Genomic DNA, 21,459 nt, shown 5'->3' with positions numbered 1-21,459 from the left:
CCAGACCTTCATTCATAATAAAACTTTAAAAAAATCAGCAATGACTCAGCACTAGCGTAATTCACAAGCCAGAAAGACCTGCTTCCCTACCTTACAATTGCATTAGTAGGTACTTAATCACTGCAAATAATATAGTAGATATTTTATTTTTGAAACCATATGCTGTTGTGTTTGTCTCCTGAAATTGCTGTAACACATGGCTTCTCATTTAAAATATCCTTGTCAAATATAATTGGCAAAAGTCATCAGATGAGGCTCACGTCATATAATTAGATGTATTATATTAGGCAGAATGCATTACTTTAATAGTAATGCCACAACATACGCTAACAAGATGTTTTAAAATACAAACAACTTCCATGACCTTCTTGAGGCAATAACTCTGATTCTCTGTCATTTTGTTTTGGCAATAATCTATTAAAAATATGTTGGGCAACTTGTTTCGGTCTTTCTAAGCCTCCTCATTCGAACACACCTGTTGTTGCAGATCCACACACCCACACAGCTCAGCTCAGCCCTCTGCTCAAGCACCTCCACTGGCACGGGATGGGGAGGGGCAGGAGATGATGTGCTGGGGCACTGCTGCCCACCTCCAGCGTCACGCTGGGCATTTGCACTATCACATAGCCAAACCACTGCACAGATTTGCTGTTCTTACAAGCTCCCCATTTCTTATAGGCCAAGGATCCAGTCCCCAGTCCTTTGGATGCTCATCCATCCCATTAAAAACAAGCTGTTTTCCTCCTGGCTGTTATGTACTGTACTATTGCTAATAAACATAAAACGGCTTTTGCTTACCTAGTGATACCAGGTACTTCATCTAAAGGGAACAGGAAGCCTAAGTTTTACATTTGGGAAACACCTTAACGAAAAAAAGGCAATGGCCACATGGTGACTCACTGCTTCCTGATGATATTCTGGTTTTTGAATAACAGTGTGGGTGTGGATGTCTGGGTTTTGGGTGGGTTTTTTTAAGTTAACGATCTGAAGACGCCCCTTGGTTTACCCTGTGATGCTCCTGGCTTCCTGTCTGTGTCACAGTAGAGATGAGCTCATGATGCCTTACGTGCCTCAGTTTCTCTAGCACCTCTGTTGCAACATCAATACTAGGAACTGAATTGGAATACTGCTAGGAAAAATATAGGCATCTATTTCCAGAGTTATACGTTGCTGGGCTGTATCCACATACAGGATTTTTAGGACTACAAAGGTACACACCACGTCCTTTACCAGAGTAAAGCCGTTATTAGTCTGCCAGCTTGTTTCCCAGGAAAGACATGCCTATTCACAAGGCTAATTATTCGAGCGAACAATCACACTCCTCAATACCCAGTCAGGCTCTTGGAGAAGATGGGGACAATTTTTCATGCACACAAGTGGCCCTGCACATGCAGCAGCCCCGATCTCTGTGTCCACCCAGGACGTGCTGGTCCGAGCAGGTGCAGGGATTGGGGGTCAACCCACAGCTGCCCTCTGCTGTAGCTGCCTGCAGGATATTTCTGGGATGCACCCAAAGATGTTACTATATTATATGCACACAATAAAGTAGGGTGAGAATTCAAAGTTTTGACGCATTCCTTTGAAGCTGAATGTATTCAACAAAGATGGTGAAGGGCCTTGAGAGGAAGCTGTGTGGGGAGCGGCTGAGGTCACTTGGTCTGTTCAGCCTGGACAAGAGAAGACTGAGAGGAGACCTCATTGCATTCCAGAACTTCCTCCTGAGGGGAAGTGGAGGTGCAGGCACTGCTGTCTTCCCTGTGGTGACAGTGACAGAATGTGAGGGAATGGCCTGAAGTTGTGTCAGGGGAGGTTTAGGTTGGATATCAGAAAAAGGATCTTCACCAAGAGGGTGGTTGGACACTGGAATGGGCTCCCCAGGGCAATGGTCACAGCACCAATCCTGACAGAGTTCAAGAAGTGTTTGGACAATGCTCTGGGACACATAGTGTGACTCCTGGAGATGGGAGGAAGAGTCAATGACCCTTGTGGGTGCCTTCCAACTCAGCTTATTCTGTCATTCTGTGATTCTGTATTGCCAAGGTCTGCTTATCACTTAGGTCTTCACAGTTAGACACATATTCAGGTGTCAAATTACTGCCTGCAGTTTGTATTCAGGTGAGGAATAACATCACATAGGGACAAAAATATTACACATAACCTTGTCTGACTTCAGAGACAAAAATTATTTACTTCTAAAGACAAACTTCTTCCCTAAGAAAGCACAGATTTCTTTTCAACACAGCCTGGCTCCCTCATCAATGCAAGTTAGACTGATTCATGTCAGATATAAGAATTACACAAAATTAGGATGGTTTGTCCCACAGGAAATTCTAATTCATCCTGATCCTATTTTATCAAATCAGTAAGCAAACCTGAATTTCCAAAATGAAAACTTAGACACAGAAATATGGAAGTAGCAGGTCCTAGAATGGGCAAGCTGGAAGGTCCAGTGCACTGTACTGGCTGGCCCCTGTCCCCTGCAGCGGCTGCTGATGCTTGCAGAGGTTACACTGAACACAAGGACTCTCCATCTTCCCCTGGTCCAGCCACCTGTGACTTAAACTTCAACACCTGAGGGATGCAGTGTTTATTTGCTACAGAGAGACTGACCTTTCCTTTTACATTTATTACCTTTGAGACCATTTATATTCTTCATCTCCATGTCATTCAGTAACAATCAATTCTACATAATTACATACAGCGTGGAACAGATTTTCCTTGTGTTTATACTGCATTCTATTTAATAATTTCTGTGGGTGCCTCTAAATCTGTTAAACTAAGAGAACAGCATGCAATCTGCATAAATTTCTCTCTAATATCTCTAAGGTTTTATAAAAAAATGAATTATTCCATTCACGGTACTTTGTCTTTTCCGAGCCAAAGAGTACCAAACTACTGTGAATGTCTTACAGTTTTTGTTTCAAGTTGGGTTTTTTGTTTGTTTTGGATTTTTTTTCTCGATTTTTCTGTATCTTTTCTTGAATTGGATGAACCAGAACTACTTCTAATATATGGGATGGCTCCATGAATTTAAATAGTGATAGTATTATATCCCTATATTGTTTTTCTCATCATATATAAGGTACTACTTGCATTTATAATTCTTCTGAATACTAATATGAGATCTATCTGAAAATTATGCACAATATTTCTAAGGGTTTTTTTTGTCTAAGTTGTAATAACTGAAGGAGACCTCCTCACTATACCCTTAAAACTAAGGGTGCTTTATTTAAGTTCTGTTTTCCTCTATACTAAACAACTGTGTATTATCTGGAAAGGCCATCACCTTGTTATTAATCTTCTCTTTCTTGATTATTTGTGATTGTGTCTAACATAAATCCTAGGATAAGTTATTTGAAAATTAAATTAATGATAATTTAAAAAAAGCTTCTTTTCAGGATGCAGAAACATTTCACAGTTGCATCTTTCCGTGATAATCAGCTTCGTGATTTTCTCAAATTATATTTAATGTTTGTGAGATTTAGCCAACCCAAACCCTTGCTTCGATGCCATCAGTGTCCAGCTGTATGTGTAACACAGTGCCCTGTTGCTCTGTGGTACACATCTCTGAGCAGCCTGACCCTCCCCAAACACAGCCAGATGTCCAGTGATACCAGGGGCTTTGTTAAAGGTTTGCTGTTTCACAGCATTTGTGTCGTGAGTCAAGTCCAATCCTGTGGTTATCACTCTGGGGCATATGAAATACAAAAAGCTAAAGTGAAAATAAAAGGCTATAAACCTATGTAAAACAAAACCTACCCAAAAAAAAAAAAAAAAGTTTCAGGGTTTTGTACATACAGAAACTTTTTAACTCTCACATGCCATGAGATATCTTACTCATTAATCTCTGTCCCTTCTTAAACAAGCTGTCCGTGTGGAGAAAAACACACCTATCCCAATACCTTCCAAAACAAGGAAACTATTATTTCATGTGGGCTTAGTTGAAACTAGCATTGCTTCCTGAATTCATGGTGAATGGCTTTATTTTCCAGCAACATGAATGAGCACAAGTCACAAGAAAAGCCCATGACCCCGTGGCAGTGACAAGGCACTTCTGGGTGCTGCTAGCCAGGGATGTGATCAGCAGTTCCCTCACTGCCAGAAATGGAACCTTGCCCTGTGTGCATTAAAAAAACCCAGAAACCCAGCCAACATCCAGCAGAGAGTTAACCATTCCCTCACTTCAGCTCTCTCCATCGCTCTCCTCCGCAGTTCTGCTCCCAGGTCAACATGTAAACCTCAAATTTCTAATACTGGTGCAGGTATTAAAACTGGATATCTGCTCACACTGAGTGCAGAGCAAAAGGTATTAAATATTTACTTTTTTGATTATGATATACTGGGGAGTTTTCTGGCTCAGCAACTATGAAGGCGAACTGAAATGTAATGGGCCATAAGTACAGAAACATTTGGCCATGCAGAGCCTTTCAACACATATCAGCCAGTGGTTTGGATTGTTATTATTCTATTTTTCTTCCATAAAACTTAATTTTAACTTTATGTGCAAGGGATGGTTTGGCAGTGATAATAATGTATGTATCACTGTAAAAGGTAGTTAATTTATTCCCAGACACCTTTCCTCCCTGCAGTCAATGTTATTCCTTCAAGAAAAGTGACATCCTGGCCTGGCTGAAATGAATGCAAGAACTCCCTGTGGTTTCAACAGGAGTGAACTTCACCTTGCCCAGGATCTGGGGAAGAGTTGTCATCAGCCTTCAGATTAAAATTCAAGAGTTCCTGGCTCTCCTTTAAAGTGCACATTATTACCATGCTCCCCTGCTCACAGCCATCCATCAGCTCTGCCTATCCCACAAGTGCTTTGTAAAGGCTTCATTTTTTAGAAGCAAACTTCTGTCTTCTCATCCAGTTTCCACAACTGGAATATTTGAGCATCTTTAGCAGGTTTCTGTCCAACTTTGGCAGCCTCATTTGGAAGCCACAGAGAATTAATTACCTGCCAAGGAGAAATTAATCACTTTGTTGCTGCCTCCCTCATGCATGGTGGCAGAAATCCAAGCCTTTGGCTCCACCAGCAGCAGCTACATGCCTGTTTCAGACTGCTTCATCTCTCCTGCGGCACCTCTCCCACCTTCTCTCTGCTTGCAGCTAAGCTCAGGCTATTATTAGCTGGTTTTAGTGATGGAATATGCTTGCTTTCCCCCCTGCCCTTCCTGCCAACAAGGATGCACTGTGACTATTACAATCTTCAGCTCCAGGCTGAATTACTGTGAATGAACTGCATAGGAAGGCTCTGCCAAGGCTTTGGCTTCATGGCCATGGGATAGCTCCATCTCAAGCAGAAGGAAGAGTGCCCTGGGGGTCTACTCACTTCTTCCCCTCTTATTCCCAGTCCATTTCAAAACCTAGGAACTTATCAACAAAGTTCAGCTGTAGCAGAGACCATATCTCCAGCTGCAACTCAGCTAGCAAAGGATGCTCCACTGGCAAACAAAGATAAAGTATGCTTAACTTGTGAGTTCAGTTGCAAAACAAGAAACTGAACAAGATTAGAAAAATCTAAAATTTTTAGGAAAAAATATTATATCTGTTTTCCAGAAAATAACTGAATACCATAACTGAATGAGTCTTTATTTTATGTCATGTTTTTCTGTCTGGTAGTTCCACATACTGTTAGGATGTCTGTTGTTTTGTTGGGGCTTTTTTTATCCAAGGGGTCTAGGAAAGTGTGTGGGAAAAGTTTAAGCTAAAAAGGTGCATATTTCAGCATGAAAATTTATAAAGACATATAAAATTGAAAGGTTTGAAACCCCTTAATATATATGTTTTGTATACACAAATCAATGTGAGCTTATTATATATTCAGCATTCAAAAAACATAATGTACTGGGACAGATGTTGCCTGTGTCATCTTAATTCAGTCTCTTTGTGTGCTTCATACAAATTTAAATTATATAATCACTTTCCTTTCCTGCACAAACCTGTTGTTTTAAATTTATACAAAATTAACCAACTCTGAAGTTAAATTGAAGGTGTGTAAGCATGCTGGCTATCATCCACAGGTCAATTCCTGATTTTTTGTTGAAGAAATCAGGAGGTACATAGTGAGTGAAATGTAACTGGGTTTGTTGAACTTAATCTTACCTTGAACAGATATAAGGATTGGCAGAGTTGAGCCCATCCCTACCCTATCTCAGTAGAACTGACTTTCCAGGTTCCTTGCTGACTAGACCAAAGAACAGGATGTTAACACAAAGGAGGAAATTGAAGGAGGAATAAAAGAATATTTTCAGTTCAAGATAAAGATGCTTGGAACAAAATGGAGTAGATCACTTTGACACCTGGAGAAGAAATCAATAGATTCTGCTCCAGTCATATGAGCATTGGCCACAGACAAAAGGGACTGAGACCCTCATAGGAGCACAAATTCACTCCAGTTTATCTTGTTGAAACCTGATAACTAAATCCTTATAGTAAGAACTTGAAAATCCTGATTAACCTCCAATTTAGGATGGTTTCAGTGAGCACAAATTCCAGAAAATGCTCTTCCATTCTCCATTCCTAGATCACAGGCAGCTGAGAAGCAGATGCCTTGAATGTCCCAACTGCAAAAGCACAAGTCCAGCCTGAGCGATCACAACAGCGTGCTGGGTGCTCATTTCCTCAAGCATCTCCCCAGCTGTATGTGCTGGGTTTAGAGTTAGCTTTCTTCACAGGGGCTGGTATGGGGCTGTGTGGATTTGTGCTGAGCACAGCATTGATAATACAGAGATATTTTTGTTGTTGCCTAACACAGAGCCAAGGCCTTCACTGCTTTTTGTACTGCCACACTGATGAGGAAGTGCATGGGAGGCTGGGAGGAGACACAGCCAGGACAGGTGACCCAAAGTGACCAAAGGGCTGTTCCAGACCATGTGACATCATGCTCAGTGTATAAAACTGGGAATAAGAAGGAGGAGGTGGGGACATTTGGAGTGATGGTGTTTGTCTTCCCAAGTCATTGTCATGTGTGATGCGGCCCTGCTCTACAGGGGATGGCTGAACACCTGCCTGCCCATGAGGAGCAGTGAATTAATTCCTTGTTTTTCTTTCTTTGTGTGTATGGCTTTTGCTTGCCCTATTGAACCATCTTTATCTCAACCCATGAGTTTTCCAGCTTTTACCCTTCTGATTCGTTCCCAGATCCCGCTGGTGAGGCGGTGAGCGAGCGGCTGCGTGGGCCTTGGCTGCTGGCCGGGCTGAGACCACGACGCTACACAAATGTGCACCGACAGATGCCGAGTGAAATGTGCTGGGTGCCTCTTGCTCCCAACACCAAAGTGTCCTGAAGATATTTTATATGTCACTTTTCATGCTCAAAACAAATTGTATCCACATGAAAGGAATTCTGCCTCACATCTCAGTCTGCCACAGAAAAACTGATCAGAGAATAGAAATTGACTGTTGCTTAGGCCATTTAACAGATGTAATTATGTGCAAACAGAATTATACGCTGGGATCTTTGAAAGTTCCAGGTTCACAAACCTGGGAATTGTTATGCAAGAAATCACCTGGAAGAGGAAATTTAAATTAAAAAAATTCAATTATAGTTGGGAAATATTCAAGAAAAGAGATAAAAAATATCATAATAAATAGATTTTATTACATATATATACATAATAAATAATCCAATGAACAAAATAGGGTGATTAATATGTCAACCTGTTTAAAAAAATAGATTAAAAAATGTTATAAATATGGGTAATAATTTGAAAGTGCTGAAAGCTGAGAGCAACAAATACATATCAGTTAACTGTTAAGAATTGTAGAAAGGTTAGCAGCAGAGGCAGAAATACTCAAGAAGTGAGATCAAGGTACAAAAGGTTAAACATATGGAAATTAACTGGTCCAGCTAACTTGTAGTCTCAAAGTGTTAAAAGCTGGTGGAGAAGGTCATCAGACCTTCAATATTGGTTTTCAGTACAGGAGTCATTAAGTTACAGCTACCTGGCAGAGAACTGATGCTACCCCAGTTACTGCAGGAACATATGGGCCATCCTCCTGCTCTGATAGAAATCCCAGGAGCACCACGGAAGAGCAGATAAAAGACCTGAGTTTAAGGTTAATAGTAGAGGTAATAACAAACAGGTTTATGGAAAGCACATAGTAGCAAACATTAACTTTCAAAACTTAGAAGTTTTGTTGATAAAGCCTCCACCATTGGAAAAAAAAATCCTGAATTGCTCTAAGATATTCAGCATTGAGTCACATAAGAAGCAAGAGGGAAATCAAACCCAGGTTCACATGATTAAGTGAGAAAGGAAATTAGTTCTTTGATAGTTTCAAAAGTTATACTGAAACAGAGAGACAGCAATGTTTCTAGTGAGTTTTCTCTGGGGCTAGGTAATAGCTCTGTGCCATTTAATATTGAAATGAAAAAACCTCAAACATTTTAAGGGCAATGACAGAAATATTAGAAGAATATTGTGTAATAGAGAGTAACTGTTCCTCAGTAAAGGACTACGCAGATAAAGGTACAGATAAATAACCATTTTTTAAAGGAAAAAGAAACATCAGTGGCATAAAAATGAGAGGGAGCATAATTTCAGTGAAGAACTGATGAGAAGGAGATCAAAAGTATCTTCCCAGGACAAGGACTTCAGTTCTCAACAGCAGTCAGACCATTCACCCTTGGGCATCTTCTCTTTCGTCCAGGCCAAAGCAGGAGTAGGTGCTAAACAGATGAAGGCAAGAGACAAGAAACAAGCTTTCATTTGGTGTCACTGCAAGAGAAACTGAATACCTGCTTTGAAGGAAATGTATAAAACTTTAAAAAGTAAATCCACCCCACCCACAGAGAGCACCATTCTGGAGAGAGGTCTGGTGCCAGGCACTGGTCTGTCTCGTGTGGTAGAGCAGTGGCAGGGCGCTGGCAGGTGCTCCTCAGAAACCCTACTGACAACTGTACATGTTCAACACTCCCACAGGGAGACCCTGTCTCTGCAAACTCTTACTTAGCAAACAGGTATTTCACTTGAAAAATGCAAGAAATTTGGACAGTATAAGGAGATGCATGACTTCAGGAAGAGAGGTCTAAGCAGCATTGGAAAATGCTGGGCCCAAACTAAAAAAAAGGTAATTTAAAAGAAATAGTATCTCTTGGAAAAAAAGAAAAAGTGCACAGACTGACCACATCAATGATCCGGCCATCTGTAGCATACCTTCTCCATCAGATGAGACAAGTACAAGAGCACCTTGAGATCCCGGACTACAAAAAAAATCACCATCCGTAATTCAACTATCTAAGCAACAAGCTTGTGAACTGTCCAGTGGACATAATAAATACCTTTTAGAGACTGAACAACAGAGTACAGAGCTCTAAAACTGAGTGACTTGAACAGCAGGTGGAAAACACAGTCATTCACAGATGTCCTGAAGAATGGCATTGGCAGAGTTGTTTTACAATCGTGTGGCCAAAACTAGGAACCAGAGAGTTCTCCACTGCTCAGCAGGTGTTATTTTAAAAAAACAAAACCAAAAAAAAAAAAATCCCACCAAAAAAAAACCCCAAAACCTTTGCACCTATCCACTCATCTAAGAAAGGCAGCTGTGCACGCAGTGAGGGCACCAAAAGGTTCACGTGCTGCCTGCAGCCCATGTTAACTGAAACAAACCACAAAACTGCTGTCGCTTCTGAAGGGGCCTGGCAAACCTCATTTTACCACAGAAATACAGAGCTTATTTTTCAGCTTCAGATGTACAATTTTCAAATTGAATGCAAACCTCATAATTGTTGCAGATACACTCTAAAGAATTAGAACTACACTGTGAAGAACAAACAAGACCTAGATATCAATCAGATTAAAAAAAAAAAAAACAAAAGCAACCAAAAACAAAACTACTGCTGCAAGTCAGGTTTCATGAGAACTCTGATTCCGAAAGCTACTGCTAAGGTACAACCCTGTAGACTTTTGGCCCTATTTTCAGCTCAAAGAAATAATCTGAAAACAAACAAAAAAGAATATATTTGAAGACATGAAGGTAGTTAACTCTGAGATATCATGGTATTATAAAAGTATTAATGAAGCTTTTTTGGAGTTTAAGAAATCTAAGACAAAGAGTTACCAGGATGGAGATGGTCAGGTTTGTTGCACTCAACAAGCAAATCAAAAGAGCAATTTACTGATAGTGCTCTTTTTGTTGATTTTGTTCTGGCGTAGTGTCTACATCCCCAGATCCAAATCCTGATCTTCTTCAGTCTTCCTAAGAAGCTACTCCCACTCTGAGAGTCTGAAGTTAATGAAGAGGGGACATGAGGTAGGCAGGGTGGACTCTCTGGCCTCAGTTCAGGTGCCTCACTGGATGTACACAGAGCACACACAGATTTACACATTAGCCTTGCATAAATCTCCACCAGGCCTGTTAGGCTTTCCAAAGTGTTGTAATTCCCAGAGTCTTCAAAAGATACCTCTTCAAATACTCCTTTTTCATCAGCAGCAGAATTTACTTTCTATTATTTTTATCTTCCCTCACCCTGAGAAGAGTTTGGACTGAAGTATGTCTGCTGGAAAGCACCTGATGAGAAAGCAAGCCCAAAGCACACCAGCAGCAAGAAGAAGGACAGCCCAAACTGCTGTACCTCAGCACAGTTCCTTCCAGCCAAAACCACCCTAGAGACTAAAATGTCCAGCCTGCTTGCAAAACACATTTCTCTTTACAAGCAGTTGCAATGCAAAATAATGTGTCATAGAGGGAAGGAAACCTTTTATGAAAAAAGATTGACTTCTGGAATTTATTTAGGTCGACACCAGTGGGACTTTCTCAGAGGGAAGGAAACTTTTTGTGAGCTAAATGTTTACCACCTTTGTGGGAGCAGCAAATTAGGTGTTTACTCCTTCAAGCAGCAACAGAAGCCAATACACCTGTTCCTTCCAGATTGTCCCTGCTTGGTTTTGGCATGTAATACCCTGAAAATGGCTCCAGTGATCTGCCACGGGAGGGCCAGGCGGTTTGATAAAACAGGTTGAAGCATTTGTTTCTTAAGTACTAAAAAACCTCAAAACAGTCAATGGTTGTGCTGGCTAAGATAATATAATGCTTATTTCTGCATTTTATTATTTCTGGCACCAATCCCACAGAATCTTGAAATTAGATTAAAATAAAAACTGATGAAATGTGGGTAAAAACAAACATGCCGCATATATTTATGAAAAAGCCTCAAATCTTATATGGTTGTGCCTTTCCTCATGGGGTAAGGGATGGGATCAGAGAAATATTATCCATGGCCTAATCCACCCAGCCCCAGTTCCCATCCCTGGGAAGGACAGGAGGATGGGAAGGGCATCTAAAATCCATCCCTGATCTGCAAAGTGCAAACTTATGCACCATTCCCACAAAAAACCAGCAGGGGAAGGATTGAGGGGTGGAGACAGTGTAAGTGTGAAACCCCACTGAGCATTTGAATTTCTCTGCTTGCACAGAGCACCTTGCATCAGCTGTCACCAAGTCACCACAGCCTGGTATTTGGCATTCAGTATGTTTAAGTATATGGAAAGCCACAGCTGGATTCAAACAAATTTTTCTATAAAAGTGATAGGCTGAGAGCAGAGAACATTAAACCTGGGGGGTTAGTTCACAGTCCTGTGAAAAAAGTCATTGTTTTTCTCAGTACCAGTCCAAAAATACCCCCAGTGTCAGAAATGCTGCTGTATTATGCAGGCAACCCAGCTCAGCCCTGGCCAACAAATCTGCAGAGCAAAGACACAGATTTAAAAATATAAAGGGCTTATGCAAAGGAGCCAGACTGAAAGGTGGATTGAAATTCCCTTTTGACCCTACACTCATCACACACCTTCTAATCCCTTTGGAGCGCCAAATGCCTCAGCCCTGGGAGGTACAAAATGGTAGCTCATCCTCTGGGCACATCAGCCCTTGATGGAGGTATAGCACTAGCCCTGCCGCAGCCAACACCCTGCGCAGAGAAACAGCTTATACCAGCAAAAAAAAAGTTGTTTTGCTGGTAGGAATTAAACCACTTTGCTGAACAGATTACATTATAACAACAAAAAGGCCTTTTGATGGTAGGACTGAACTCACAGTAGGGATTTTACTGTTGCAATTATGCTCTTGCCATGCCAGCAAAACTTTTTAAGCGTAGACTGACTCCCTGCATTTTTTATCTTTTCAGTTTAAAAGGTTACACAGAGGCAGAAGTTATGAAATGGTATGGTACCTGGCATGGGTAACTGTCTTAACCCCCTAGAAAGCAATTCATCTTGCAATGGAGAAGGCTCCTGAAAGCAACTTCCCAAAGGAACCACAGTGATACACCAGCTCTGGAGGTGTGCCAGGGGACTTGAAGTTGTGGTCCAAGGGGTTTGCAGGTGTGCTCTGCTTGCAAATATTTTTTTATTGAGATTTTGGTTGAGTTTTTTTGGTTTTTTTTTTTTTTTTAGAGTACCTCTTTGAAATGCTTGCTTCTACTGTGTTTATGAATCTTGAGGGGTGGGGGATATTAATTCCAGGGAAGACATTCTGCAGTGATGAAATGGTGTGCATATGCAAATGAAATCAAATTGTAATCCTTTGGGAAAATCTGACATGTAAGTGCTCCCTATTCTGGATGTGCCAATTCAATAGCATACATGCTTTTTATATATAATGTAATGCAAGAATAAGAAACTTAAGACATTTAAAGAGAGGAAAAAAGGGTGGAGCTCCTTGGCAACAGCTCTAATCCCTTTGAAGGCTCCGGCATCTGCTGAGTCAGGCACTCCCTCCCTATGTTTTAGTTTACAATCAGCCACCGAGTCACAGCAAGTTCCTGACTTCCCTGTTGGAACTACACTGTCATGAACTACAATTGCATATTTTTAGGGATTGGATCCTTTTATTTAATCTCTTTGTTTTTGTTGTTGTTGCTCAATTATAAATAAACAAATATTGAATAAATAAATTAAAAGAAAAAGAAAAAGGAGTTCTGAGCTCTCAGCTCTGAGTACAGCTGCAAGAGACTTGTTCTCATAAATGCTGTCCTCGAGCCACAAAAATACACTTCATTCTTCAGGAAGTCCTTGGAGCTGGAGAAGCATTTTGGAGAGCAGCCATGGGATCCCCACATGAAGCATCTGGAGGTAGGATTGCACTTGCAGAGCTCTCTGCCCTGCTGGATAGACCATGTTCCCCAGCAGCAGACTAATTAGCCAGGGTGGAGCCCCATTCTGATATAAATCCGTGCAAGTCTGGATGTCTTTCTACAGTGCTTCCCAGTGCCACGCAGACACGGGGATGTGGCCTGGAGCCAGCCACCAATCCTGCTTTATTTCCTCATCAAAAAATTGAAGATGCAGTCTGCCTGCCAGCAGAAACTCCCATTGTGAAACTGAGTTTGCTGATATTTGCAAAGCATTTAAAGGTGTGTCTTAGTGGGAAAAAGTGTCTGAACTACAGATAGGTCATAGGAAAACCTGTTTCTGATTTTAGCAGACAAAACAGCAGTGAGCAGCATTTCACATGCACAGAGTTGAGCTAGGATTCCTCTTTAATCAAGTTAAGTCAGGTTTCATTCCTGCCCCTGCCAATTATTTAAATCCCATCTACCCACAAAAGCCTCCATCCCTGCTGTGGTGGAGCTGTTGACTCACATTGTCTCTCAGTCGGGGTTACAATACACTGACCTGCAGTCATCACCCGTGTGGATAGGGAGCAGCTCCATGAGAATGTGTCAGTGTATCCTCTGCACATCCCTGTGCTGCCAAGCCCCCAGAGAGATCCCAGAGAAGTTTCCTGGGAAGAATTAACATAGTGGGTCAGGCAGAAACTTCTCCAGCCATCAGTGGACCTGCCACTAGAAATCTCAGGAGAATGTAATTCAGGTAAAGCCACTGAAGCACCTGGGTTACCCAAGAGGCATCATGATGACCCTTGGGCTTGTCCAGTGCCAGGAATTAGCTTTAAGCAATTCTCATCAAAATATGCTCTGCATTAACCTGTGCCAGGGAACTGAAACCATGGATCTCTGTGCTTTGCAAGAACATTAGAGGGGAAATGCTGAGAAAATGCAATGTGACTGTTCATGGAAGAATGATTTCTGTCTTTTCTTCAAAATGTTTCTTGAGTTTAATAGAAGCATCAACAAACTTATCTATTAAGATCTCCTTTGCTCATCAGCAGTGTTTCTGTCTCTAGGCAGAACTTGATATCTGCTTAACAGTGCAGAGCAAATTTATAGGACAGCTTAAGGTAGGAAATAATGAATTCCACTTCAGCAACTGATAGCACATAATTGTGTGTAGCTACAGTTTGTCACACTGAAATTCATGATAATATGTAAGCTCTGGGTTTCAGTTCTTATTTGCCTCTTATTGTTTAAAGAAATAGAAAAATTAGAAATATTAAAAATGGAAATGTTTCATTAATTAAGTCACTTCCAGTTCAGTGAGATTCTCCATTACTTTTTAAAATGTACTCTTAATGTGTATTTTTTAAAAGTAATTTTGTCTGCTTCATTCCCATTTTTCTCCCACGCTCTTTCTGTATTTCTGTATTTTTTTAATTTCCATGTACATTACATGAAAAGCATCCATTTCTTTAATCACATTATTTTCTACAACTTTTTGACATTTCTTCAGCTTTAGAAACATTACAGAATGTCAAAAGAAAATGAAAAATATGTATGTTTAAGAGTTTCTAAATTTTAAACTTGTAAGTAATGCCTTTTAATGATAGAAAAGCTTAAAGGAAGAGAGTGAAATTTATAAAAGCTAACATTTTAGTGCCAGTTATTTTATATTTCAATTATGATTCCTTAAATATTAAAAAGCCCAGCATTTTGTTTAAAGTTTTGAAGTATAAAACCACATATTTTAATTGAAAAAAGAATCTGAAGAAAAGAATTGAACTCAGTCTGAAAACAGTGACTTTTATTGCTGAAGGAATGGAAATTAAAAGCAGTCATGTTTACTGTGGAGCTGACTGTAAGGGTGCAAGGTCATAATTTGCACATAATTACTGGTTTGCACTATCGTTTAACCTCTACTGAGATGAATATGTTTTTCTTCCTTCCCTCTTCCTGTGCAGAAGTAGGGTTCAGCACACTTCTTATGCATTAGATGTTCTTGTGCAAATCACTGCTTTCCGTGGCTTGTGATTCAATAGCAAACACTGCTGTCACAAACAAGGTCTGCATCTAGAGATAGCTCTGTATTTTTGATAATATTTTCAGTTAGTAAGAATGTGCCATCAGCACATAATTACAGACATGCATGCTATGACAAACAAACATGAAAATATTGTTGACTAGAGTAAACCAGGAATAATTTAAATATGGGGTGTGTCTGCCTTAGTATAGTACATACAGTCACACCAGACTCCTTTGCACCAATTCACACAGAAAATATCCAGCCAAGTATTCTGGGTGAGCTAACAAATAATACTGTTTCCCAAGGCTGAGAAATATATGCTTCTTGGATAACTTTTGAGGAATTTGATTTTCAGAACTGGCCGAGGTTTTGCTTGTTTTGTTAGTGCCCACTTTGAAAATGCAAAGTGTCCAGGGCGAGGTGAGCATCCCCACTCTGGGAATCAGTCCTCAGCTGAGGAAGATGTCAGGTGCCAAGAAAGAGAGGGGCCCAAACTCATTACACATGTTAGTAGTTTGACCTTTGTATCAAAGCTATTTTAAAAATAGCAAGATTTTGTTCCAGCATTTGATGATGGCATACCAGACAGTCCAGCTAGAATAAAGCCATACACACTGATATCAGTGTTTGTGTGCCCAAGGGAGGGAGGGCTACTGCCAGTGGTGGCTGAGTTATGGCCTAGCCATAACTCATCTTACCCATGATGGTCTGTTGACAATTATTTCATGTATGACCCATTGTACTGCAACCAACTTGAAAAATAATGACAGAATGTTTGCTCCCTCGCTGATATCTTCAATCTTTGTTCCAAGCTCTTGCTTTCAAGGGATGTGCAAGGTTTGAAATGGACATGGGTTCTTGGGACTGTACCCACTCCTCTTTGCAGTCTGTGTGGTAGTCCTGATACAACACCCAAAGCCTGAGCTTCATATTCTAAGCCAGCTACACTTCAAAATTCATAACGAAGGTAGTTTGCCTGGGCTACCCAATCTTCTTGGCTCAACAGTCAAGATTTTAATCACTCCTTTAACTTGCATTTACACAGAATTTCTAAAGACAGGATGAGTTCCAAGCTGGGATGAAATAAATTTCCAATTTCTTCATGAGACAGAACACTATTCTCTCCCTGGCTCTGAGAAGCTGATTGTGGGTGAGCTGGTGCAATCCTCCCATTCTTCTCCAGCTGCCTGTGCCAAGGGCAGAGTACTGTGGGGCGTATTCACACAGTGCACTCCAGAGCATCTCCCTGCACACAGGCTGGCGGGATAGGAGGGTGGGTGGCTATCCATAGAATCACAAAGTTGTTGAGGTTGAAAAAGACCTCTAAGATCCTCGAGACCGACTGCTAACCCAGCACTGCCAAGTCCTCCATTAAACCATGTCCCTGAACACTACAGCTGCACCTCTTTCAAATACCTCCAGGGATGGTGACTCCAACACTTCCCTGGGCAGTCTCTTCCAATGCTTGACAACCCTTTCAGTGAAGACATTTCCCCAGATATCTAATCAGATGCTCCTGTTGTTCAGCTTGAGGACCTATCACTTTTTACCTGAGAGGAGATCAACCCCCACCTCACTACAGCTTCCTCTCAGGTACCTGTAGAGAGCAATAAGGTTCCACCCTGGTTCCCAAGGTTAAAAAAACCCAGATGCCCTAGCTGCTCCTCATTGGAATTCTGCTCCAGACCCTTCACCCTCTCCACTGCCCTTCTCTGGACTCCCTCCAGCACTGCAGTGTCTAAGTAGGTCCCCTTGTCATAGAAGGAGATCAGGTTGGTCTAGCAACCGGCCTTTCATTAACACACACTGGCTGGGCCTGATCCCCTGGTTGTCCAGATCCTTGATGCTGGAAAGGCATAAGGAAAGGCTTGTGCAACCTTAATTCAGCCTTCTTCTAATCTTCAATTATAAAATCACATACTATATTTTCCATATGAGGGACCCTGCCTCATTCAGTTCACAGAATAGCTAGTGTTCACTTAATGAACAACTGTTCAATATTTTATTTTCTTCTCACTCAGTGTGTTGCCCTAGGCATGATTTACTAGATGTAATTCAAACCTAGCTGTGTAGCCAAAGTTATTAATTTCAGCACAGCTTTTTTTTTCTTTGATACTCATCCTCACAGCACTCCTAAGTGCTACACAAACAGTAAATAGTATATTTTTATAATACCACAGTGAGGGTATTTTCATAATACTCTAGTGTGATTAAATGGGAAGGAGGGGTGGAATTATCCTCTGTGTTTCACAGGTGCATAGAAAAGGCAGAGAAATACAGAGGAGATATTACAGTCCAAAGAATCAAAAATTTGTAACACTCTCTTGACAATTTGAGTTCTGACTTTTGAAAATTCTTAATATAATTCCAGCCAAGTCAACCTGTAGCCATCAGGGCTCAGAAATGGAGGAGACCTTCTAAGCCATAGACTGGTTCCCTCCTATCACAGGCAGCTTTTTAATAATCTTATCAAATTGGACTGAATAAGAATTGGGTTTCTTGAATTCCTATTAAAAAGCTGAGAACTCACTCCTCTGATAGTTAGAAACTCTTTTCTAATTTTCAGCCTAAATTTATTCATAGCCAGATTACACTCATTTGCTCTTAGGCCAACATTGTCCTTCACCTTAAATAGTTCCTCTCCCTCTCTGGCATTTGCCTCTGCTGATAAATTTAGAGTGAGCAATCACATCTTTTTCTCTCTCGGTATTTGTCTTGAGGAGCTAAATGAGCTACACTCCTGAAGCTGTCCCTCTCAAATTAAGCTGCCAGGTCCCCTGTTCATCCAAGGAAGTGCTTTCCATACCTGCTTCACCTTGCACTTATCTCCTCAAGCATGGCTCACCAGGCTTGTAGGCAGCACCAGACCTGCCTGTATTCACCCAGAGGAGGGTCAAGAGGCAAAAGGGTAATTGCTGGTACCTAAATGAGTTAAAAGTATTTCTCCATCTGCCCTGGAAGTGGTGTGTCTCAGAATCAGCCTGGGATTTCCACAGCTACAGCACATCAGTAACACCCCAATGACTGAAGTCTACCAGCACATCCCAATTATGCTCTATTTCACTTTCCAAGAGAAAGTCTCAGCACTGCTTGAAAGAATGCATGTATTTTGTGCCACTGAATTTCATCTTGCTGCTCTCCTGCCAGTGCTCTGGATCATCACAGCATGCCTCTGCTCCAGTATCCCAGTCCCAGCCTGGATGATGATACTGCCCATGAAATGTCAGTGTCTGACTCCACTAGCAGACTAGTGGACATATATGTGTACACACAGTTGTATACAAAGTTGCTTTTTGAATGTGTTCTGCTCCTGAGATAAATTTTAAAGAGCTCACCAGAAAAGAAAAGAAAAAAAACAAAACAAAACAAAAAAAAAAAAAAAAAAAAAAAAAAAAAAAAAAACAAAAAAAAAAAAAAAAAAAAAAAAAAAAAAAAACAAAAAAAACCATAACAGATCAGATTTTAGAAAACCACACAGGCTGGCTATGAAAACGCAGAGCATTAGACACCCTGATTTGATACCTTTTGAAAAATTCTTGTACTCAGTTGCTGTTAAATGTTGGTCACCTATGTGACATGAAATAAATTATATTTTGATTTCTAAGAAGATTGCACTCCATTAAATGTAAGTCTGCTTCAATTATGACATATATGCACCTTTTGGGGATTCATGTGTTTTTCTTTAAGGTGTGAATTGATTTATGTAAGGCCATTTGTAGTAATTTTTTTCAGTCAAACATCTATCTTAGAATCACATACTAAAACACCTGGTAAATAATGACCAGACCAATTGAACACAACTGAAGAAACATAATACAAATTTGACAGCAAAAGAGAACGTCTAGGCAAGAAATCCAAGGAGAATAAAAGCAAGGTAGTAAGCGTGTGACACTACAACTTAGCTGAAATAAATCACTTCCAGTTGCACAGATTGCTTGTTTTCATGGCTAAAATACCTGTATATTTCAAACAGAATATACCAAAGAGGAGGATGCTCCCTACCCAGCAGACCACAACCCAAACCTGGGGGAGTGGCCACAGCAGGTGATGGTGCAACTCACTGAGCAGCTGATAACAGAAGACTGACAACCGTGAGACCATGTCAGACTTTGTGTCACCATCGTCTGCACAGATAATAGCCCTGGACAAGCTGAGGGGACCCAGAGGCATATACTGTCAGATTTAGGCCACTTTATGGATGCTCTTGGGTGTATACCACCTGCAAAATGCTCCAGACACTGGTGTGAGCAAGAAAAAATTTCCAAGCCAACAAATTATGGTGATTTCAGGATAACTTCGATAACCTCCAAGGTGTAGGAGGGATCAGATTTGAGTTGGAATGATCCAAAAAGGCAGTGAATAAACACTATGCCTCTCTGACCTCAGGAGGGTTCAGCCAAGATACATAGAAAAAGTTGCAAAATATCCTTTGGAAAGTCATAACCTAAATTCATGGAGACATTAAACAAGAAAGAGGTAATACACAAAGATTTCTGTGAAAAGGTTGCATTGCCACATGTACTTGGGAAAAGAAATTTCTCACGTGCAGGGGAAGAAAAGCAACAGCCATAAGAAAGGCTTAGGCAGAGCAGAGGGCAGGTACAAGCATGTAGGCATTGGTGAGAGAAGAGGTGCAGGAAGGAGCAACGTTCATGCAGGCACTGCAGGTGGGAGGAGGCAAGACATTCAGACTGGAGCAGGGTATTGGAGAGGGGAGACCCTCTGCTTATGGCTCCTGCACTGCTCCCTGAGAGCAGCCCAGTCTTCATTGCCCAGTGGAGTTAATTTTGGTGCCTCTGTGAACACAAACCAAGTAGAACCAACGAGCTCCCTTAAAGCAGACATTTCACCAACACAAAGGCTTGCACCAGCTTCACTAGATCAGCTTTTCCAAACTGCTGCTGCTGGGCAGACCAGGTCTGGGGAGGTAAGGAGGGAAAACATTTGGTCCCAGTGTTAGGTCAGTTTGTCTGACAGAAGTGTATTTAGTCTCTTCCCAGTGAATAACACCTCTTTTGGGGCAGAAAAAAACCCTACTGTCTGACAAAGCCACCGTTGGTATGCTCCTTATTCTTCCTTGAGAAGTATCTTCAGCTGTGAATACGTGTATATACTCTAATGACAGTCAGCTGTCACGTCTGTAAACATACATTTACCTCCCATTAAGGGTTATTTGCCCCTCTTTGTGACCTTTCACCAGCTTTCCATACCCTGGCCATGTGGCACAGATGGTATAATCCTGTCAGGCTAAGGCAGGTGACAGTGCTGCTCAGTGTTTAGTAATCAGTGACTGTAATTAGCCAGACTGGACGCAGGCTCAGATAATAGGGCAGTCAAACAGCTGCCAGTCATGAGGCTTTTCCTGTGGACTGCAGGGGATGGAAGCGAGGATGATATAAATAGGCCATGCACTTTTTCCAATACACTTTATACAGAAACTTTGATAATGTTATATATGGTGTTTTTCATTTAAAAATTCTTCCCAGTGCGACCAATAAAGTGTGTTCCATATCACGAGGAGTTTTTAGCTGGTTTTTAAATCTGATGGGGGTGTCTGGAGAGTGTTTAGCAACACCAGAGCTTTTTCCTATTTGGAGACTGTCTTGTCATGTTTTTCTTACACAGGTATGTTCACACGCACACAAAACTTGGATGGAAGAAGTGCTCCAGGCTCCTGATGGTTAAAGCAACTCTTTTACAGGAAAGTGCTGTCACCAAGCTACTACTTGTTTGCATTCAGAGATCAGGATTTAGACAAATAAAATGAAACTTAGTTGTAGTGAAAATAAAGGGAAAAAAAAAGAATTAAAGGGATATTATTTTTAAAAAATTGAGGGCATTGAAACTTTTTGCTGGTTTTAATTCTTTTTAGAGATCTCAGAGACTGTTCTCATTTCTGATCTTGTGTTACACTACACATTTAGATGATGCATAGGCTGCACATGCTGTATTTAAGAGAAGCAAGCAGTGTGCTGAACCATATTTTCATGTGAGAGATGATTCATTGTCTTCTGGATGGTAGAAAATTCTCTGTCCTAAGCACATGCTCATGCTTACAGTCTGTGAGGGTGAAAGAGGTTTTATTGCCAAAGAGGCAACCAGTCATCTCTCACAGAGGAAAGGCTAGTATTCATTGCCTAGGAGGGCTTTTTTTCCTGACTTCAGTTTTTTTTTTTTTTCCTTTATTTAAACATGTGCCTATTATTGAGAGACACTAATAATGAGATACATTTAATTTTTAAAAATGCACACATTACAATTAATCAACTTCTCCTCATCCTTTATTGCATATATTCCAACAGCGTTTCTCCCTCTTCCCCTCCAAAATTGCGCTATTTATCTATATGGAACAGATACCTTAATCTTTTGGGGGAAAAGCAGA

Source organism: Vidua chalybeata, chromosome 4 (assembly GCF_026979565.1).
Source record: "Vidua chalybeata isolate OUT-0048 chromosome 4, bVidCha1 merged haplotype, whole genome shotgun sequence".
NCBI classification, from domain to species: Eukaryota; Metazoa; Chordata; class Aves; order Passeriformes; family Viduidae; genus Vidua; species Vidua chalybeata.
Note: the sequence above shows the minus strand (reverse complement) of the source record.